This window comes from Anguilla rostrata, chromosome 5 (assembly GCF_018555375.3).
Source record: "Anguilla rostrata isolate EN2019 chromosome 5, ASM1855537v3, whole genome shotgun sequence".
Taxonomy (NCBI): Eukaryota; Metazoa; Chordata; class Actinopteri; order Anguilliformes; family Anguillidae; genus Anguilla; species Anguilla rostrata.
In genome coordinates, this window is record NC_057937.1 from 26,589,708 (window position 1) to 26,612,063 (window position 22,356).

At 43.2% G+C, this 22,356-nt stretch overlaps 1 protein-coding gene and 2 long non-coding RNA genes across 7 annotated transcripts in view; 1 reads left to right on the forward strand and 2 right to left on the reverse strand.

Moving 5' to 3' along the window:
• Positions 1 to 12,369, forward strand: part of LOC135255014 (uncharacterized) — a 51,035-nt gene extending 38,666 nt beyond the window's left edge. The window contains exons 4-7 of one of the 2 annotated variants that reach the window (XR_010330034.1): positions 10,772 to 10,861; positions 11,686 to 11,831; positions 12,134 to 12,183; positions 12,284 to 12,369. This is a non-coding gene — a long non-coding RNA (uncharacterized LOC135255014). Of the gene's footprint in view, positions 1 to 10,771; positions 10,862 to 11,685; positions 11,893 to 12,133; positions 12,184 to 12,283 lie in introns of both variants that reach the window. The other variant, XR_010330035.1, reaches the window with a different exon arrangement.
• kcnc1a (potassium voltage-gated channel, Shaw-related subfamily, member 1a) overlaps positions 1 to 22,356 on the reverse strand; it is a 301,862-nt gene that overhangs the window by 188,142 nt on the left and 91,364 nt on the right. The window lies entirely within an intron of this gene.
• The window catches only part of LOC135255017 (uncharacterized), a 49,771-nt gene that overhangs the window by 3,193 nt on the left and 24,222 nt on the right, over positions 1 to 22,356 (reverse strand). The gene's annotated exons all lie outside the window — the stretch shown is intronic.

The window sequence follows — 22,356 nt, forward strand, 5'->3', positions numbered from 1 at the left end:
TTTAACTTCCTAAACTCCATGATTCAACTTGACAATTTATCAGGATATAGGACTGTAGGATTGGCTAACTATAGGGTGGACTAAAAAGGTATGTTTTGAGCCTACACTTAAAGACAGCGAGTGTGTCTGAAGCCCGAACATGCATAGGGTGATTGGAGACAGGAGCTGTGTAAGAGAAGGCTCTACATCCTATTGTAATACTCAATTTTCACATAGCCATAATCTTGAAAACAAAGTAAGGAGGAGAGTAAGGAATAAGTGACTCATTAAGATTTTCTGGTGCCGTTTAAAGTTAACAGTATTATCATATAGTCAATTTTAAATTTGACAGGCAGCCAATGACGTTTAGTTATATGTTCTCATTTCTTAGTTCTTGTAAGAACCATAGCATCTGCATTCTGTACAAGTTGGAGGTGTTTCAGGGCCAAATTGGTGCAACTGGACAATAACACATTACAGTAATCTAGCTGAGAGGAAACAAATGCCTGACCCATTTTTTCAGCATCCTGGAGAGACAGAAATTTCCTTAATTTAGCTATGTTCTTCAGGTGGAATAATGCCACATGTATAATATTATTAATGTGGCCTGAAAGGACAGATCTGAATCAATAGTTACACCAAGATTTTTAACAACTGCTTTGGCAGAGACAGAGAAGCCATCTATATTTAAATAAAACTGTAGGAATTTATCTCTTCAAAGATATAAAACAGCATCTCAGCCTTATCAGAATTCCACAAGAGGAAATTTTGGGTCATCCGCACCTTTCCATCTTTAAGACAGGCCTCTAATTTGGGTGTCTGATCAACTTCACCTGGTTTGAACAATTTATAAAGTTGTCTATCATCTCCATAGCAGCAATAGTTAACACCATGTATGCTTATGATGTCCACAAGGGGAAGCTTGTACAGAGAAAAGAGCAATGGACCCAAAACAGATCCTTTGAGGTACTCTAAAGTTTACCCTGGAATACTTAGAGGACTTCTTGTTCACACAAGGAGACTGAGATCTGTCAGAGATATAAGATTTAAACAACATAAGGGCAGACAGGTCAGTGAAACTCAGCAAAAAAACACAAAGGTGGTGGCATCTGTTTCATAATTAATCAGCATGGGTGTAGCAACAGCACAACTCTTTTAAAAAAAATATCACAATTAATTGCCATCTATTTTACTTACCATTTTGACTGGTGTTTACAATACTTCATTCTGCTCCAAAAATCAAGCGCGTGAGCTATTAATAAACTGTCTCATCACATCTCCAATGTGGAATGTACTAACCTTGACTCCCCATCAATTGGTGATTTAAATCATGCAAACTTCACATAATAACCTCCTCATTACAAACACAAATCAACTGCCGTACTAGACATGCTTTAAGTCTCAATCTATGATACAATACAATACACCTCCGCTTAAAAAACATATGAGAAAGTGCTACTTGGGAATTGAGACCACTCTGATCTATCAGATTACCACCTACAGAAAAACATTTAAGGTTGTCAAATACAAAACAAGAACAGTTAAATTTATCTTCAGGAAAGCATGTGACTCCTTTTATGAATACACATACACTGTTTTACTAATATCAGCTTCTGTGAAAGCATGTATTCCCACAAAGTCGGTCACATCATTTAACGTCATCACATAACTTACAGCTGCTGCACAAGGAAAGGAATGCTGCTTTTAGGAGCGGTCAAAATCTGCAAAAAATCTGCTCTGAAAAATTCACTGCCAACAACTCCAGAGTTTTTCTGAAATGGACTACTGGACACGATCCAACTACAAGAAGCACCTCACCCCCCTCCTGATGCAGATTGTCAGAGCTCCCTGACAAAGTCAGTATCTTTTACTCACGCTTTGAGGAACCTGGTGCAACTACAGGTCCCCACTCCCCCCTCATCTCCATTCACCATTCATACCAATTTATACGAAGATATCAGATGTCGGAGTGGTGCTCATCTAGTGACATAGGCTTTATTAATAATTGGCCTGATTTCTGGGGAAGGCCTGGCCTACTTAAGAGAGACAGACTCCACCCGAGCTGGAGAGGTTCTCGTGTCCTATCGAACAACATAGATGCTAGTCTTAGTAAGGCCAGATCCTGACACTCCATCAGGGCGCCGGCCAGGCCGCAGGCTTCTAACCTTACGGGTTTGCCTACTCGTTTCTTTATACCTGTGTCCCAGACATATGGCCCTATACCTCTGTCTGCAAGGTGCGTTTCAGAACTAGCCGACAGAAATAGTATTTCAAAAGCCCCTTTAACTAATACTTTTAAACTAGAATCTAATATCTGTTTGTGGTAGGGGGGGCGTGGTTTGTGCGTTGGCTGCAGAGAGAGAGTGGGCGGGGCGGCTCTCGGACTCTGCACCACAGCTGTTAGAGGTTGCTAATCAGCACCGCTCTTTAAATGTTTAATTGTTTAACGATGTGCTGATTACCTTGACAGTCAGCCTGGGTGGTTTAAAAGGCGTTCGCCGAGGCAGACGGGGGGACTGGTGACGGAAGAAGTACGGCGCTACGTCGAAAGTATTGTGTGAAACTTATGTAACCAGTTTAACAAAAAGCCGGGTGTTCAGCAACAAATAAAAGAAATGATTACTTCGAACTTGTCTCTCTCTCTCTCTCTCGATACGCGAGCGGTGGCACTCACCTTGCTACAGTGGTGGCCCGTACGGGGAGAGTCTGGTATCGAGAGAACAAAGAAGAAAACGGTTCAGCCCACCAGCACCGCAAAGTAGGAGTCCGGGATGGATCCTCACCTGAACCGGGGGGAGGTAGCACAGCCTCTCGTCGTGCTGGCACGAATGCTAGAAGGGATAGCTCAGATGCAGGAAAGGCAGGCGGTGGTGCATGCTGAGCAGATGGAGGCGCTGCGTGCACAAGCCACCCTCCAGACGCAGGCTCTGCGACAGCTGGCCGCCACCAGCAAAGCCAGCTCCCGGGACCACCAGTCCCGTCCCCAACTCCGGATCCAGCTCCAGAAAATGACCATCGAGGACGATGTCCAGGCGTTCATAGAGAGTTTTGAGGTGGCAGCGGAGGCGTGCCAGTGGCCCCTCTTAACTGGCGAGGCTCAACAAGCAGCGCATGGTCTGCCTCCCGGCGCCCGCGCCGATTACAACTCGGTTAAGAGGGCGGTTCTGGACCGGCTGGGCTGCAGCCCGGAGGATCAGAGGCGCCGGTTCCGGGAGGCAAATTTGAGGGCGGGAGACCGGCCCTTCGCATACGCACAACGCCTGACCGACATGGCCCGGCAGTGGCTGCAGCCGGAAATCCGGTCAACAGGGGGGGCGTTGAGCAGGTCGTCCTGAAGCGGTTCGTGGAGGGGCTGCCGGAAGGGACGGCCAACTGGGTTCGGTGCCATCGGCCAACTAATTTAGGCGGGGCAGTCACGCTGGCGGAGGACCACCTGGCGCTTTACCCTGGCTCCCAGCAGCAAGAGCAGCCGGAACCGGCTCCCCGGAGGAGACCCCCTCTTCATGCTGGCCCTTCTCCTCTTCCCCGTGCCTTGACCCCTCCCCTCCCTCAACCTAATTTCCCCTCTCATTATTTTTCCTCTACATACCCAGGCTCAGTGGCAGGGGACTCCGCCTCGCAGAGGCGCTTGGGAAAAAGGCTGCCGGGAAATGGTTTTCCAGGCGGCTCATTACAACCCCATGGCGGGACACTTAGGGTATGATAAGACAGTACACTCTATAATGGCTCGGTTTTATTAGCCGGGCATTTGGGCGGACGTTCGTCGGTGGTGTGCGTCCTGTCCTGAATGTCAATTAGTGAATGCCCCGGCCACCCCATAAGCGCCGTTGCGCCCCCTACCCTTAATAGAGGTTCCCTTTGATAAAGTCGCTATGGACCTCATCGGGCCATTTGAACGGAGCACCCAGGGATACCGTTTCGTATTGGTCTTAGTGGATTATGCGACCCGGTATCCCGAAGCAGTGCCGTTGCGCAATATTTCAGCTAAAAGTGTTGCACAGGCTCTGTTTCAGATTATCTCCCGCGTCGGAATCCCGAAAGAGATTCTAACTGACCAGGGCACTTCGTTTATGTCACGCACACTAAACAAGCTATACAGCTTATTGGGCGTCCGGTCTATTAGAACCAGCGTGTACCGTCCCCAAACTGGACGGGCTCGTTGAGCGTTTTAATAGAACTTTGAAGTCCATGATTCGGAAGTTTGTTCATGACGATAGCCGAAATTGGGATAAGTGGGTAGTCCCTCTATTATTTGCAGTGCGGGAGGTTCCCCAGGCCTCCACGGGATTTTCTCCCTTTGAGTTATTATTCGGTAGAAAGCCTCGGGGAATATTGGACCTAGTTAAAGAAAGCTGGGAGGACGGTCCAAGCCCCAGTAAAAGTGAGGTACAATACGTTATGGACCTGCGAGCAAAACTCCATACACTGGGTCGGTTGTCACGGGAGAATTTGCTCGAGGCTCATGAGCGTCAGCAGAGGCACTATAATAAAGGGACGAAACTACGACAATTCTCACCGGGAGAGAAAGTCCTGGTATTACTTCCAACCTCCAGTACAAAATTGCTCGCCAAGTGGCAAGGGCCCTTTGTGGTTACACGACGAGTTGGGGAGGTTGACTATGAAGTGGAACGTACTGATAGAGAGGGAGCAATCTCAATCTATTAAAAGCGTGGAAAGAGGTGGTGGCTGTCTCTCTGGTGACGGTGGATCAGGAGAGGGACGAGCTGGGGCCGGAGGTACCAAATTCAACCAATCAGACCACACCCCTGTCAGACCACCTCTCACCACACCATATCGAAACCCCCCCGGGTGTGACGGTACGTTCCCGTCCCTATCGACTGCCGGAGCACAAAAAGAAATTGGTGCAGGCAGAAATAAAGACAATGCTGGAGTTGGGTGTAATCGAGGAGTCCCACAGTGCCTGGAATAGTCCCATCGTGCTGGTAGGTAAGCCAGATGGCTCTATTCGGTTCTATGTGAACTATAGAAAAGTGAATGCTGTGTCACGTTTTGATGCGTATCCTATGCCTAGGGTCGTCAAACTCCTGGATCGGCTGGGCACGACTCGCTTTTTCTCGACACTGGATTTGACCAAGGGCTATTGGCAGATTCCCTTGTCTGCTAAGTCCAAGGAGAAATTGGCTTTCTCCACTCCGGACGGTTTGTACCAATTTCGGACACTTCCGTTTGGGTTATTCGGGGGCCCCGGCCACCTTCCAGTGCCTGATGGATCGGGTGCTGCGTCCGCATGCTGCGTATGCTGCTGCCTATTTGGATGATGTCATCATCCACAGTAGCAGCTGGGAGCAGCATGTGCAGCATTTGGGGGGCAGTGCTCGAGTCCTTGAGGCAGGGGGGGCTCACGGCTAACCCAAAGAAGTGTGCAATTAGCCGAGTGGAGGTACGGTATCTGGGGTACCACTTGGGAAGTGGACAGGTGCGACCTCTAGTGGATAAAACAGCGGTGATTGCGACCTGTCCACGACCGAAGACCAAAAAAGAGGTGAGGAGGTTCTTGGGGTTGGCCAGCTACTATGGGCGGTTTATTCCAGCGTTTTCGCAGCTGACCAGCCCCTTGACCGATTTAACTCGAAAAGGTGCCTCAGATCCGGTCCAGTGGACGGAGCCATGCCAGCGAGCGTTTGAGAGGGTAAAGGAAGCCCTCTGTGGGGAGCCGCTCTTGTTCACCCCTAATTTCTCTCTTTCTTTTACCCTGCAGACCGATGGCTCGGAGAGAGGGCTGGGGGCTGTTTTGACCCAGCAGGTGGATGGAGTCGATCGCCCGGTACTGTACATCAGGCGGAAATTATCCCAGCGGGAGGCGAGGTACAGCACAATTGAAAAGGAGTGCCTCGCCATCCGGTGGGCGGTCGGTTCCCTCCGCTATTACCTGCTGGGTCGCCCATTCACCCTCTGTTTGGACCACGCTCCCCTCCAGTGGCTCCACCGCATGAAGGATGCCAACGCGCGAATCACCTGTTGGTATCTGGCCCTACAGCCCTTTAATTTCAAGGTGGTTCATAGGCCGGGGGTGCAGATGGTGGTGGCAGACTTCCTTTCTCGCCCCGAAAGGGGAGGGGGGGGGTCGGTCATCGGCCGGATGGCTCCCCGGCCTAAGTCGGGCGGTGGGGGTATGTGGTAGGGGGGGTGTGGTTTGTGCGTTGGCTGCAGAGAAAGAGTGGGCGGGGCGGCTCTCGGACTCTGCGCCACAGCTGTTAGAAGTTGCTAATTAGCCGCTCTTTAAATGTTTAATTGTTTAACGATGTGCAACAAATTGATAATAGACCATAATCTCAATGTATTATGTCTGACTGAAACTTGGCTAAGACCTGATGAATATGTTGCGATTAATGAAGCGTCTCCTGTGGGTTTCATAGGTACTCAGGTGTTACGTCCATCAGGCAGAAGGGGAGGCGTTGCAGCTATTTATCAGTCCTTATTGAGTCTAGCGCCTAACCATGGATATATGTTCTCCTTTTTTGAAGTTCTTATTACTAACTGTGTACAGCCCGATCTAGGTAATAAAAGTGCTAGCGGGCAGTTCTTTTTTCTTGTGTCTGTTTACACGCCACCTGGGCCTTATTCAGATTTTTTAAGGGAATTTGCTGAGTTTTTATCACACCTTGCAATTTCAGCAGATAAGGTCATAATTGTTGGTGATTTACATGTGGATAAAAATGGTGACCCCCTAGGAACAGCTTTTGCCTCTATTATTGATTCTATTGGTTTTGTACAGAATGTTTGTGAGCCTACTCACTATCGTGGCCATACCTTAGACTTAGTTCTGTCCCATGGTATTAAGTGTGGTAAATCTTACCGTCGCACCTCATAACCCTGTACCATCAGATCATTTCCTCATTACGTTTAATATTAAGGCATTCAACCCTTCAATAGGGGGGCGACATAGCTCAGGAGGTAAGACCGATTGTCTGGCAGTCGGAGGGTTGCCGGTTCAAACCCCGCCCTGGGCGTGTCGAAGTGTCCTTGAGCAAGACACCTAACCCCTAATCCCTAACTGCTCTGGCGAATGAGAGGCATCAATTGTAAAGCGCTTTGGATAAAAGCGCTATATAAATGCAGTCCGTTTACCGTTTACCAATCCTCCTGTATCAGAGCCTAGACATTACTACAGCCGATCAGTAAACCCTGAGGTTATTCCAAAGTTTATAAATATGCTTCCGGAGTCATTCCTCTCCACAGAAGAAAAGGCTGATGAAAATGCTGATGAAGCTGTACTGGACCAATTGACTAACCAGCTAACCCTTACCCTCAGGAACACTCTTAATGTTGTTGCCCCCCTTAAAAGAAGAAACCCTAGTCGGAAAAAGCACACTCCATGGTACAACGATACCACCCGGGCCCTGAAGCAGTCTACTAGAAAATTAGAGCGAAAATGGCAGTCAACAAAGCTAGAAGTATTTCATCTTGCATGGAAAAACAGCTTTCTTCAGTATAAGCAAGCTCTTGCTTCTGCTAGATCTGTCTTTTTCTCAAAACTAATTGAACAAAACAGACATAAGCCAAAATTTCTATTTAGTACTGTGGATAAATTAACTAAAAAACAATCATCAGAGTTTTCAACTTATCCCTCCAATCTTAGCAGCATTGACTTCATGAACTTTTTCGATCAGAAGATTGAGGCTATTAGAGACCAGATTTCCAAACTGTCTCCATCATGCACTATTCCTGTTCATATTAATAAACAGCCTGGTTACAACAGGAAGATTTACAGACAGCGGTACTAAACTGTTTTACGCCCATTAGCATGGTCGAGTTATCCGAATTAGTTATGTCTTCAAAACTGACGACCTGTCTACTCGATCCTATTCCTTCAAATTGGATTAAAGAACTATTTCCGGTACTAGGCCAGCATATACTAAAAATCATTAACACATCCCTAGTCACAGGATACGTACCTGAGTCACTAAAAGTGGCAGTTATTAAGCCATTATGGAAGAAACCAAACCTAGAACCTGATAAATTGGAAAATTCTAGACCTATTTCAAACCTTCCATTTCTATCAGAATTATTGGAGAAAACTGTTTCTAAGCAACTAAGTGCTAACGATATCCTTGAAGTATTCCAATCTGGGTTTAGACCCCACCACAGCACAGAAACCGCACTTATCAAGGTTACAAATGATTTACTACTGTCAGCCGACCGTAACTCTGTGTCGGTTCTTGTACTCCTCGATCTGAGTGCAGCTTTTGACACAATTGATCACGGAATTCTACTGGACAAACTCCAGGCCTGTGTTGGACTTCATGGACAGGCACTTGCATGGTTTGGATCATACCTATGTGACAGGAAACAGTTTGTCAACTTAAAAGAAGAAGAGTCCAGCTCCTCAATAGTGAAATACGGTATTTCACAAGGATCAGTACTAGGACCAGTACTCTTCTCGCTATATATGCTACCACTTCGCAATATTATCCGGGCACATAGCGTAGAGTTCCACTGTTATGCGGACGATACTCAGATTTATATTTCAATGAAACCTGGCGAGGAACTGCCGCTTTCACAGTTAGAGGCCTGTATTGTAGATACCAAGGTTTGGATGCTTTCAAATTTTCTGCTCCTAAATTCAGATAAGACTGAAATGTTGGTTTTAGGTCCCAAAATATTAAGGGAGAAATTGTCTACTCTCGCCTTAAACTGTGATGGTTGTTTGGCTGAACATAATATGGTCATTAAAGACCTTGGTGTCACCATTGATCCTGATCTATCTTTTGACACCCATATAAAAAACACATCCAGAATTGCCTTCTTTCAGCTACGCAACATAGCTCAAATTAGACATTTCCTGTCATTTGGGGATGCAGAAAAATTGATCCATGCGTTTGTTACGTCTAGGTTAGATTACCATAACGCCCTGCTTTCTGGCTGCCCTAATAACTTGTTAAAGAGTCTCCAGCTTGTGCAGAATGCAGCTGCTCGTATCTTGACCAGAACTAAGAAGTATGAGCACATTACACCAGTACTAGCGTCGCTTCACTGGCTACCCATTAAGCATAGGATAGATTTCAAGGTTTTGCTCCTGACTTTTAAAGCTCTGCATGGACGGGCACCTGTGTACATATCTAACCTGCTCCTACCTTATAAGCCCACAAGGTCACTCCGATCCCAAGACACAGGCTACTTGGTAGTCCCAAAAATTTCCAAAAACCTAAAAGGTGGTAGGGCTTTCTCCTACAGGGTCCCACTACTGTGGAACCAGCTTCCAAAATTTATAAAGGAGTCAGACTCAGTCTCAATATTTAAATCTAGATTAAAAACGCACCTCTGTGCTCAGGCTTACAATCAGTTGTAGTCTGGAGACAGGGTGTGAGAAGCCTGTAGTCATAGAGCTTCGTAGGTGGAAATCCTTTCCTTACTGTCACTTGTCAATCAGCTGTGACCCGACTTTACATGGGCTGGCTCTTGATAGGCGGTGTGTACCCCTCCTTACTGCATGGGCTCTCCATCCCTGTCCTAGTAGCTATGCAGCCATATACTACTCCTGGCGGGGTCCCCCCAATACACACTACTGCCACTTTACTCACTGTCTGCTATATTGCAAATTCCCTAATTGCCGTTTCTACCCTCTTCCCCACGCTAGCGGTGGGGCTCTTGCCCCAACCCTCGAGAATGCTTTGAGAGTCGTCTGGTCTCCCCCACCTCTGCGGTCCAGCCCCTCTTTCGTCATTGCCTCCACTCTGCCCACATCTGTCGCCACCTGCTGCTCCCCATCACCGCCACCCAGCCCCACCCATCATCTGAGCCACATCATAAACCCTATAAAACTGACCGACATGTTGGTAACCAGTCAGCACCCTGAGCCGACCAGAGGAGAATGGGTTTCTCCCTTGAGCCTGGTTCCTTCCAACGTTTCTTCCCATCTGCCACAGGGAGTTTTTCCTTGCCATTGTTGCCTTAGGCTTGCTCCTGTGGGGGTTTAGGCCAGGGTTGTCTGTAAAGCATATTGTGACAACTGCTGTAAAATACGCTATACAAATAAAATTTGATTTGATTTTGAGATCTGTTAAATTTCAGTGTAATTTGGGGTGTGTTGGTCATGAGTGGGTCAACACCAGGCCACTTCTATGATTGAGGATTTCTGGCCTAGAATATTCACAGTTAATTTGTGCCCACACTGAAATTTCACGGCATGTCCTGAGATGTGCCAATTTATGCCTAAGGTCTGGACAAGAACACCACTGTGCATGAAAATTGTGTCAGTTTCCAACACAGAACTGTGGTTTCCGACATTGACACAGGCCACATGCCAGGAAATGTGTCTCTCTTAGGATTTGTATCTGCCCCATAAATGCATTTTCTTCATGCAGCGCCCTCTCAAATTCACTTATCAGGTGAACAGATCATGTTAAGATGCTGATAACCTGGTGCTACCAGAATCTCTGGAGCTGCTTCTTTTTTCAAATGACTTTACATCCAATGACAGCTCTGTTAAAATATTAAAATATGCAGACAATACCACAATCATCATACTCATCTCCAACAACACTCCTTTCCACCAAAAGATAGTAAAGGCAGTGGAGTGACACAGCACATATATCAGCAATGACCTGAAATGGGACACCACTATCAACCATGTACACAATCAGCTGACTTCATTTAGGAAATCAGCACCCAGTATTTATAATTTCAGCAAAGGCTGTCCATCAATTTACATCACCCCTTTCAGTCGCTACTTGACAGCATTTCCCACCTCTCACAAATTATCTGTGTACCTTATTTTCACCCCTATTGTGTGTTTAACCCTGATTCCTTTGTGCTCCATGTCTTGTTCCAGAAGGCCCAACCACTGCAGGCGTAACCTAGTTAACCTGATTAGCATCCCACCTGAATGTACCAGCAAGGCTCTGCGGTTTCTCAGGAAAAGGTCCGCATCCCAATAATTATGTAAATTATGACACTTGGCACTTCAAAATCAGCACCACAAAAAGAACCAGCCAAAGGGTTTCCCCAGTCAATGGTAATGAGAATTCACAGGTTGGCGGTGAGGCTCTGCATTCACTCTATATCCAGTTTTTTCTTAAGAACTAAAAGCTACCTAGATTGCAAAAACGATTGCTTCGGTGACCACGTTATATGGTAGTCCATTCTAGCCAGCTAACATGAGCATTACTGTTCACTCTCGAACCAATTACGAAATACTTTCAGTTAAATTGCAAGACTTATCCAGTTCAATTGCACGCAGTATTAAAGTTAAAAACATCACTGCTCATTCGCTGAGCTACTAAGTATTCTTTTACGGTGCTGCACGCAATATTCTTTTCTTCATAGGTTACAGCAGAAACTCACAGTCTAAATATCAAACTTATCATTTTCATTATGTTTCTGCTATGTGTTACCACAAGCCATTACTTAGTTAATTAGCTTTTTCCTTCATTACTATTTCTGTTTTTTTCTTTCATATATATCATGTATTTACTTTTACTTTTACACATTTTTCAAATTAAAAGTTTGCATTTATTAAGTAATTTTCAGCTCACCCTATCTTCATTATTATTTCACTAGCTTTTCATTTATAATCTGTAGTCGCCTGGGTTAAACCTGGGTTACACTTGTGTTGCCCCACTGCTGAAAAAACCTACCTTAGTCCCCGCTTATGTCAAGAACTATTGACCTGTATCACTTTTGCCTTTTCTGCCCAAAACTCTTGAATGAGTAGTGCTTAACAACTTATCATCTTTTCTCCATCAGAACAACCTCCTTAATCCTCACCAGTCCAGTTTTTGAACTGGGCACTCAACTGAGACTGCTTTTCTGGCTGTGATGGAGGCACTCGCCACTGCAATAACCTCATCACTCTCCTGATCTTCTTAAACCTCTCTGCAGCATTCAACATGGTCCGCCACCAACTACTTATCTCCACTGAATAATGACACCGGCTAAGATGGATATTTCTGGGTCTGCCCTCTCTTGGTTTGCTCCCTATCTTGTATATTAGTCCACCCAAGTCACCTGGATGGGGTCTGTCTCTACACCACATCCCCTTGTTACAGGAGTCCCACAGGGATCTGTACTGGGGCCAATGCTGTTCTCCGTTTATATCAAATCTCTTGGCTCTGTGATTACTTCGCATAGCTTCTCTTATTACTGCTATACTGATGATACACAATTATTTTCTTTCCCTCCCTCTGCCACACAGGTTATGAGAAAAGCTGCCTGCCTGGTTGACATCTCTACATAGACGACCAGGTAACATCTGAAGCTCAGTCTTGACAAGACAGAGTTGCTCTTCATCCCCCCCAAACCTCCCAACTACGAGAGCTCTCCATCTATGTTGATGGTACTACAGTGGTTTCCGCTCACTCTGCAAAGAACATGGGCGTGGTCCTGGATGATCAGCTGGACTTCAAGGAGCACATCACAGCAACATCATGATCCTGCAGATTCCTCCTATACAACATCAGGAGGATTCAACCATACCTGACCACGTACTCCACCCAGCTACTCGTATTAGCTATGGTAATCTCCCATCTAGATTACTGCAACTCTGTTCTTGCAAGTCTACTAGCCTGTGCCATACAGTTGCTACAACTTATCCAAAATGCTGCTTCCAGTCTGGTCTTCATCCTTCCACCGCAGGGGTCAAGCATTCAGGCCTGTACCGTTCTCTTGGTGGTCCCCATGCATGCACCCACTTGTCTAGAATATGGTGAACAATGACTCGTCTGACCGTATAAAATTTTTCCACATCTCTGTAAATCAGTGCCTATGGTTTTTGCACCACAGAACTCTCAAATGTGCATTTGTCTTTGTGAAGAACTACAACCCTAATATAATATCCCTCTCTGTGTAGTTGTCGACAAACTGTTCTTGCTGACACAGTCTGATCACGTCCTGCATTGACATTCTCAGTCACCTGAGGTAGAGTTGCTCTTTTTTTTCTTACATATCACACTAATGCATGAGCATTGTGGTCAACAAATTTGTGCTTTCGACCACAATTTCCAACCCTATTTACTGATGTCTTTTCCGTAGATGTAAGTGTCACTAGTCACTGTTGAAACACTCTTTCAGTTGAGCAGTCTTTGTGACTGAAGCTCCTGCCATCCGTGCCCCAATAATAAGCCCTCATTCAAAGTCACTTAGATCTTTTCCTCTTGCCATCTTGATCCAAAATCGAGGTCAACTGGGCCTACACAGGATTTTTATACATGCCACAGAGCATGAAAGGATGTTAATTACTTTATTGTTTCATGCAGTTCACCTGTATGGAAGTATCTACATTTGTCACGTTTCTCCACTCATTTATTCATGAGGAACAATGTCATTGTCTGGAATGAGTGGGTTTTCTGTGTGTGCGTGTGTGTGTGTGAGCATGCGTATGTGTGCGGTAAGGCAACCTGACAGTACTAGAAGCATAACACTGAATTTTAGAATTTTTACAATGACATACAGAAAATAATTAAAGGTTTAAATAGCTATCCAATGGGGTAGGACAAAGCACTCTCACCAGAATTTGCAGGCAAAAATAAAGAGATTATTTCTGAATATGGACTGACAGTGGTTGCAATACCAAAGGAAAGAAAGAGATGGGTAAGCTGAAAAGGGAAAACAGCTTATTTTCAGAATTCCTTCATGTTTTTCTTTCCAGTGCCATTAGAACAGAAAAGCACAGCTTTTAATATTCTTGCTGCATCATACACCTGCCAGCCCACATAAAGCAGACTGGGAATCAGTATGAAGCATTTGGTTCTCTGTCTCTCCTTGCATAAGTTTCTGAAATTATCAAAAAAAATGAGAATCAAAATGACGCCAAGTTACGGTACTACAAACAATATAGGCTATCTTGCCTCACCGAAATGACATAAGATGTATTTCAAAGCAATGCTACCCAATATTTCCTCAATTCTTTCAAGTCACTTGGCCCTGTGTTTTGGTATCTTACCATTTAACAATATCATGCAAGCTTTGTGTCAGATCAAAGAGTCAAATATTTCGAATTGCCTCATGGAACACATTGAAATGAATGTACAAAACTGCTGCTGAGTAACTACAGGAAGCATATTTCTCCAGAAAACATGTTTGTACTTGCTTCTGAACTGAATTTGAGTACACGTGCAAGTTATTGTATATTTGCTACGTACAATAAATACTGCATGTAAAATACATATTGTACATACATACATAGAGAACTTCTTTATCCCCATGGGGACATTTCCCTCGCAGCATGTTACATTCACATTTAGGAACACACACTTATACCAAGAAACATACTATCATTCACGCAACAGAAAGGCTGGGCAGCGAAATACATACATACCAATACAAATTGGACATATACACGCCTATTCAATCAATCTTGACTGTGAGAGAGCCATCCACACATATGTTTAGCCTGTCCATGTAGTGCATGCTTATACACACAGGGCCAAGTGACTTGAAAGAATTGAGGAAATATTGAGTAGCATTGCTTTGAAATACATCTTATGTCATTTCGGTGAGGCAAGATAGCCTATATTGTTTGTAGTACCGTAACTTGGCGTCATTTTGATATCAATACTTTTGAGTAACTTGGCATTTTTGTACGTTGAAAACGTGTTTTTTATGAGATATCATTTCTTTTTGCAAAGCGTTTTATTATGAGAGTGAGAAATACGAAGTGACCTTGTAAGAAACGGTTGTGGATTATGGCTATCCTTGTGTGAATTTGTACAGTCTGATGAGCGTGTAGGCCTACTGTTTAGCAGTTTCGGTTTGCTATATATGTAAAACAGTGTGACAAAGGGTGCAGTGGCGTATAAGTGTAAAACGTATCAGAAACGCATATGAAATATGGCCAGTGTATGTACTCACGGATTTGACGTCCATCCAACGAGCCTTGACTGACAAAAGAATCAGCAAGCCCGAAGAATTATTACTCCCTAGGTCGCAACTTGTGTAGCCTTCTGTCCTGCTCCGTTGTGTGTTATTTCGTGGAGATGCACTTTTAGTGTTTGTAAGGTTTGTAAGGCATTTTGATAGGCTTATCTGCAGGTAGGAATCCTCTTCGCTGTTTTGCTAAACTAGAACCGGAAAACATGATAGTGGAGAATAGCAGCAGACGCATATGTCCCAGCAGGCTTTGCATATGAGAAAATAACAACAGTGTGAGAGAAATTAGGATGAAATTATGAAATTGCGTAGTTGAAACAATATGTTTTTAGCAGAATGGGCATGTAGGTGAAGGTTGACATGATCACGGAGTATAGTGCGAAGTAAATGGAGTGACCATGAGCGAGCTTATATTCCTTATCGAATGGTATATATAACAGTCGCTATAAAGCAGTAGCTGTTAAAGTGGAGGGTTAAGTAATGTGTGAAATATATTGCACTGCTGTGTTTTTTTCATGTTCAGTACTAGTAGTTATAATTATGAGTGAATCATGTTTTTAAATGTAATGTTTTAATGGGGAGTTGCAGAACGTACATACGTAGTAATTGTTGTATGTGGCTAGATAGAGAACAGGGCGAGGTAACATGAATGTAGAAACGTGGCGTTTGCTGATAAGAAGGTTTTGTACAGTAGTGAAGAAATGTTGTTAGTAGAAATGGCACAGCTGTGAACTGGTGTAACTTTTTAATAAAAGGAATACATTTGCCGTCATGAAATGCATATGGGTGGCCATGAGTGAGTTTTGGTAAAGAAAATATAGAAGTGTAAGAAAACGTTAGTGTAAAAGAGGGAATTATCTGCCTGAGGGCGAGGCGGTATTCAATCCTTCAACCGGAGGTTTACCAGTCTGTGACTTTGTTAGTGCAGCACCATGACATAGCTATGCAATGCGTGAAATATCATTAGCAAACCTGTCCGTGGTTTTAAAGAACACAGGCCAGTAAGCACAGAAGAGCTCCCGTTGAATTCATATGGCTTTGCAATATTGTAGCCGGTTAATAACTGAACGTGCAGACGGTACGTCATAATTCAGTGTATACATTCGGTGAACGGCGGGTAGATATGGTGCAAAAGCAATAATTGAGAAGTAGTAGAGAATTATTAGTGAGGGTAAAAGCAGGTTAGAGAAACGCGTTCCTAGTTGGGCTTGAACCTCGGACCCTGTGTTCCCAAGACTGTAACCTTACCCACTAGGCCAGAGGCGGACGAGCTATTTGTACTGAAAATGTTTCAGAGTAAAAACGTATGGGTATTTTGTGTGTGTATGCGAGTTTTTCATTGGGTTTGTAGGTGAAGATTTGGCGGGTGTCGGCAAAATGTCCAATGGGGAGACATGTTATTAGTGGGATAGGCGGCAGGAAAAATAAGAATGAGAAGAAGAAGAAGAAGAAGGAGAAAACACAAAATCCCCTTAGTTTGGGGCTTTATTGTGTGGACATGTGAAGTTGTTTATGAATTCTGTCTGTTGAAATGGGGTCAGAATGTACAGAATTTAATGTTTTTAAGGGCTGAGTGTCTGTGGCTGTTGTGGTTATTTCTGTGGGGAACCCTGAAAAGTGCCAAACTCTCGGTGCTGTATAGGTATGGGGCATGCCCCCGCCAAGGCGTAACTTGGCGGGATGGCATACCTGCCATCGCAATATATTGTGACGACTGTCTCTAAAGCCGCGTTTCCACCAAAATTACCCGGAACTTTCAGTCCCAGGAACTACTTTACCAGGAACTAAAAGGTTCCTTCAGCCAATGGTTGTCTGCGTTTCCACCGGGGTCTAAAGTCCCGCGAAGATTAGGCAAATTAGCCCACTGACGTATGAAAAAGCGACGTTGTCGTCGGTCCATCTGTCATATGATTTCTTCTGTAACCCCATACTACCACCGAAGTAGCCTACATTATTTTCTAATAACCGGGACAGCCCGGAGCGGTTTATTCCACTTATATACCACGGGTTACCAACAATGACTATATATGGTTACTTTTGTATTTATTGATTTTTATCCATCTAATCACATGGAATTGAAATATTCTTCTGCAGCCGTTTGGGCATATTTTACCGTTGTCAAGCAAAACTGTCGTTGGTAGTTGAACTTGGACCGTTATGCAACAAATAGGATATAACAGACCAATAGTCAGATTGTAACTGTTTTATATAGCCTCTCAAACACATTCATTATGTTTTTATGCGAACATTCGCTTTCATGTCTTGACATCCGAAGCGACAGAATGCATTCACATTTCCAATATAACTGGCAACAACAGCAGAAAACATGCACACGTTGTAAACAATTTGCTGTTTGATTACTTTCTCATCGTCAATTCTATATAGGCTAATCGCAAAATGACAAGAATAGAACGAAAACTCGGACTTGCGTGAAAATTTAAATTAGTAGTGGTACAGCCACCGTTTGCTTTCCTTCAAAGTTACTGCTAGCCGAGCAGCGAAGTGTGCCCTCCAGATGCGAACCATGCACCATAAATTAGTCCATAGTCTTCCTGGTCTTTTCGTGGAATTGAAAAATGGCAGTAAAATTGAGTAAAATTACAACAGTCTGAAAAAGCTAAAGGGAAGATTACTAGAATTAACCTGTTATTTTACCCGGACAAAAAGTGCGGAAGGTGATTTCCAGTTTGCTTGTACTGTATCACCAATGTTAATTACGCAGAACTACCGCATACCTCACATAACTGTATCAAACGTTTTGAGTCAATTACAACGGGCTAACAAAGAAAATCCGGAAGAAAATATTCAGCAACCGAATTAATCCGTTTGAATGTTTTGGTAGCCTACGTAATATGCTGTCCCAGCACGAATGCTTAGCATTTTATAAAACGAATACTAAAGCAAGAAAAGAACAGAAGAGCACACGTTATAATTCCAAGACGTTGGCAGGCTATAACCAAAACTAGGCTACTGCGCCTCATAACATACAAGTTTGATTTGAAGTTATTATGAAAATTAATTGGTTTGCCGCTGCATATTTTCAAACATGGCGGGTAATGGCGGAAAATAAATACAACACAAATGCTGCGAGTACTCGACCAATCAGAAATGTTCAGCGCTGCAAGCTCCACCCAAAAGGTTCCTGTACTTTCGGAAAGTACTACCCCCCGAGCAGGAACAAAGCCCCCAGAACTAAATTTAGACCCTAGTTCCTGCGGTGGAAACGCACTGAGTTCCTCAAAAGGTTCCTAGTTCCGGGGTATAGTTCCTGCGGTGGAAACGCGGCTTAATATTGTTTTATTTTTATTGTAGTTACAGGAGTCGGCCAGTGTGTGCGGTGCACCCCTTTCTAATTGAGAGCACCTGGGGGTAAACCCTATAATAAGGAAGCCCCCAGTACATGAAAGTAGTTATGTTTAGTACTTTGTAGCATATCCTTTGCATGCAATGGCTGGTTGAAGTCTGTGACCCATAGACATCAGCAGCAGAGTACCTTGTCTGGTGATGCTCTGCCAGGCCTGTACTACAGCTCCTGCTTGTTTCAGGGGCTAGTTGCTTTAGGTTTTCTGTTCAACATATGAAAAACATGTTCGCTTGGATTCAGATCAGTTAAAAGTTTTGGCCAGTTAAAAGTTTTTAGCTTTTAAAAACTCCTTTGTTGCTTTAGCAGTATGTTTGGGATCATTTGGAGGCATTTGCTTGAAGAGCAGCTAAGACACTTCTGTAGACCACAGAATTCATTCTACTGCTGCAAGCAGCAGTTACATCATCAATGAAGACAGGTGAGCCAGTACCTGTGGCATCCATACATGCTCAAACCATACCACCTCCACCACCATGTTTCTATTGGCCACCACGCTTTGCTCTTGCCATCACTGTGATACTTGTGAATCTTGGTCTCATCTGTCCATGAGACTGTTTTCCGGAAATCTGCAGGCTCTTTTAGGTACAACTAAGCAAATTGTAACCTGGACATCCTGCTTTTGCAGTTAAGTATCTTGCGATGCAGTCACTGTAGTTCTGTTTGTGAAGTCTTCTGTGGACATTAGTCACTGACAGTGGTGGACAAAGTACACAACCCCATTACTTGAGTCAAAGTATAGATACCCCTGGTCAAATATTACTCCACTACAAGTGAAAGTTGTTCAGTCAAATTTTTACTTGAGTTAAAATATTGGAGTACTTGCTTTTAAAAATACTTAATTATTCCAAAGTACATTTTCTTTTTAATGCCAACGCACTGTTGTATTGTTTCTACGATGCATTTACAGAAGCTCATTTACAGATGCATTTTTACTGTTATTAGATAGCAACACATGATAGATAGCATTGCCTGAAATGTGAAACAGTTGGATGACCCTTTGCTCAAATTCCATAAAATTTAATCTGACCAAAGCTCAGACTACTTCATAATTAGCAAACGGGCTACCGTTAGCTAACATTTACATACCTCGACATCAGGAGTTAAATTGGGATTGGGGAGGTGGGTGGACCCTGAGATCCGGTGGGAGGTGGGTGTAAAAAGATACAAACCAATGAATGTCTCAGCTCAAAATAGTTGTATCTTTAATGTATTGTGCACATAATTGTAATTAAGGAAAACAATGTTTGAAAAAGAATGTATACTATTGATGCAAGCTTTTACATAAAATATTTCAAGTTCGAATTGAAACAAAATAAAACCAGTGGCGACTGGTGAGCTGAAAATTGGTGATGCGCAAAACTTTCCTTTAAACTAATCATTTATCTCAAACTGTTTTAATTAATTTTAAGTGATTAACAAGCATGCAAACGATCTGACTAAGCAATTGGAAAGGGACACACAGCTTCTTCGCATTGTGTTAGGGAGATTAAATGATAAATGCAATTTAGAAAAATCCGTTTTAATCACTAAGCAGTGGCAGAATCTTCCTCTGATTTTCCTTGAGTATCAATGCAATTAATCCACAAAATAGGCTACTCAATAGCAATACTATCATATATGGCCAGCTCTCCCCAAATAGGCAGTTTTAGCAAGTAGCCTAGGCCTTATAGCCTACATTTATTTTCATTTGCAGTACGAAATTGTGCTCATTTTTAATCAACATTATTTGTGGATACATGCACTTCTTTCTCCGCACTCAAATTCATGGCAAATATCTGCAATGCGTAGATTGTAAACAAAATTGAAGTGTAGGTTTTGTTTTTGCTGGTTATTCTGAAAGCTAACACTAGAGGTAGATGACTGTATCTTGTTTGTTAAATGTAGACTACTTGGTGATTAAAATGGATTTTTAACGGATAAATTGAATTTATGATTTAATCCCCCTAACAAGGTATGAAGATGCTGTGTGTTAGGCTACTTGCCATTTCATTAGTCCAATCGTTGGCACACTTGATAATAAAGGAAAAATTACTAATGAAAACAGGCTGATATCAATGATTAGTTTAAAGGAAAGTTTTGCGCCCACCAATTTTCAGCTCACCAGTCGCCGCTGAATAAAACGGTATGTGGGAAATATTCAATCATAGCTTAGCTGCTGACCAGCAATCTGCTGATTTTGCTCAAGCAATCAAAGTTGCCGTTAATAATAATAGCCAGCGTAGATGAAATTACCTACCGCGTCCACTTCCAAACAATCTAGACAATCAACAATATTTTTCTTTCTGTGCCTGTCTATATAAACGACTGTTCCTGTTTTTTTTCTTCGGATTTTTGATTGGTTGAGCGAGTAACTGGCTAGAGGGAACACATGGACTGGAGCATAAAAAAATGGACTGGATTGTCATAGTAAAACTGTCATTTGTAAAACTGCCGGTCAAAAGTATTTATTTATTTGCCAAAGGTGGGTGTATCCGTCCACCCGCGTCCACCCCCAATTTAATCCCTGATCGACATGCTTTTTCAGGTTGGACGGCGAGTTTTTGAATGCAGCGATGTAGTTCGTGCATGGTAAGCAGAGAAAACATTTAGAACAACATGAATCTTTTTGAATTTCACAAATCTCAAACATGGCCTTGAGATATGGCCTAAGTGGCAAAGAGTCGTCCTTATCTTCTGCTGTTGCCATCATTACCGCCGCCAAGTTTAAACTGAACTGTTAAATCACTGGTGCAACAAGCAAGCATTTTGAACTTGACCGACAGCGTAGTAGGAGTAGGCTACTGTGATTGGTTTTTCTCCTGTGAGGAACACAGCATGTGGCCAATCACATTGTAGAAAACAAAAAAAAAAGATTCAACTGCTGACGTCAAAGCTATGCTTCAAAGTAACGAGTAACGACAACATTCATAGAAATGTAGCGGAGTCAAAAGTACAATATTTATCTTTCAAATGTAGTGGAGTAAAAGTCATAAGTTTCCAAAAAAATTAATACTCAGTACAGATACTCAAAAAATGTACTTAAAGTAATAATCTCAAAGATTTTCATTAAAATAATGTCTGTTAAGTCACTATCTATCGCCGAATTAGGTAACACAATGGTGATTGAGCCTATTATTATATTAATTTATATTATTATTATTACAATAATTTATGATTAAAGAACTGGATGTCTGTGGCGACATTCCCGGGAAAAAATCACAAGCGGCGCATAGTTGTGTAGTAGTGACGCGTTTTCCATCACCCAACAGGCTCGCTCTTCAACTCACTTGTGTGTGAGTGGTGTACTGTTTTTTTTCCGGTGTCTGCTAGCATTACAATAACAGCGAAGGGGGGGGGGGGGGGGGGTTATGGAACCCTAAAAATTTTTTGTGAAATATGGTCATATTATTTGTTGATGTAGATTTCGTTACATTTGATTACAATGTAACCTTACTAAATTACATAGCTATTTGCACAGTTAACGCTACCTACCGGACCATGTCAAGAAAGGCAACATTAGTTTAGACAACGTTGCGCAGAGTATCCATCTCTCATATCAGGTAATGTTGCGTTAGCTAGCTAGCTAATGTAATTAACACAATCTAATGTCAGCTAACAGTTTGAAAAAACGCTAGCTAACGCTACCGACCTCGCAAACCGTCTCTCGAATGCAATGCTACCTTGTTGCAATGTTGCAATGTAGCTAACTAAAGGCCAGTTCAGATAAATGATTCACAATGAGACTGGATGGAACTTGCAAAATTCCAAGACGTCTGATTGTAAACGTTCTAAAACTGCACTTGGCGATTTGACAAGGTGGGTCTTTTGAGACTCCAGGCAACGGCTTCAGACACTCTGCAACTAATCAGTTCACACCGCTGCAGTTTTTCTGTGCTACATTCTAAAACCGTTTCGTCTCTTTGCGAATCATTGATCTGAACTGGCCTTAACGTTACCGTTATTTACATTGCCATCAAGTTCATCAATATATTATAATGATCGGAATAAAGCCGAGGTGGAGCAGAGCCGGGTCTGATTTCTGTGTAAAGATGTCAAGCCGGAGAAAACTAAATAAAAGAATACGGCAGTATAGTTTAGCGTTGTTATTATTTTATTACGCTTCCTCATATGTTCCATATGTTCCTGATGCCCTTTTTTGATTAAATCTCCTTTGTTTTTGTTTTATTCTTCTTGTTCTGATTGCTAAT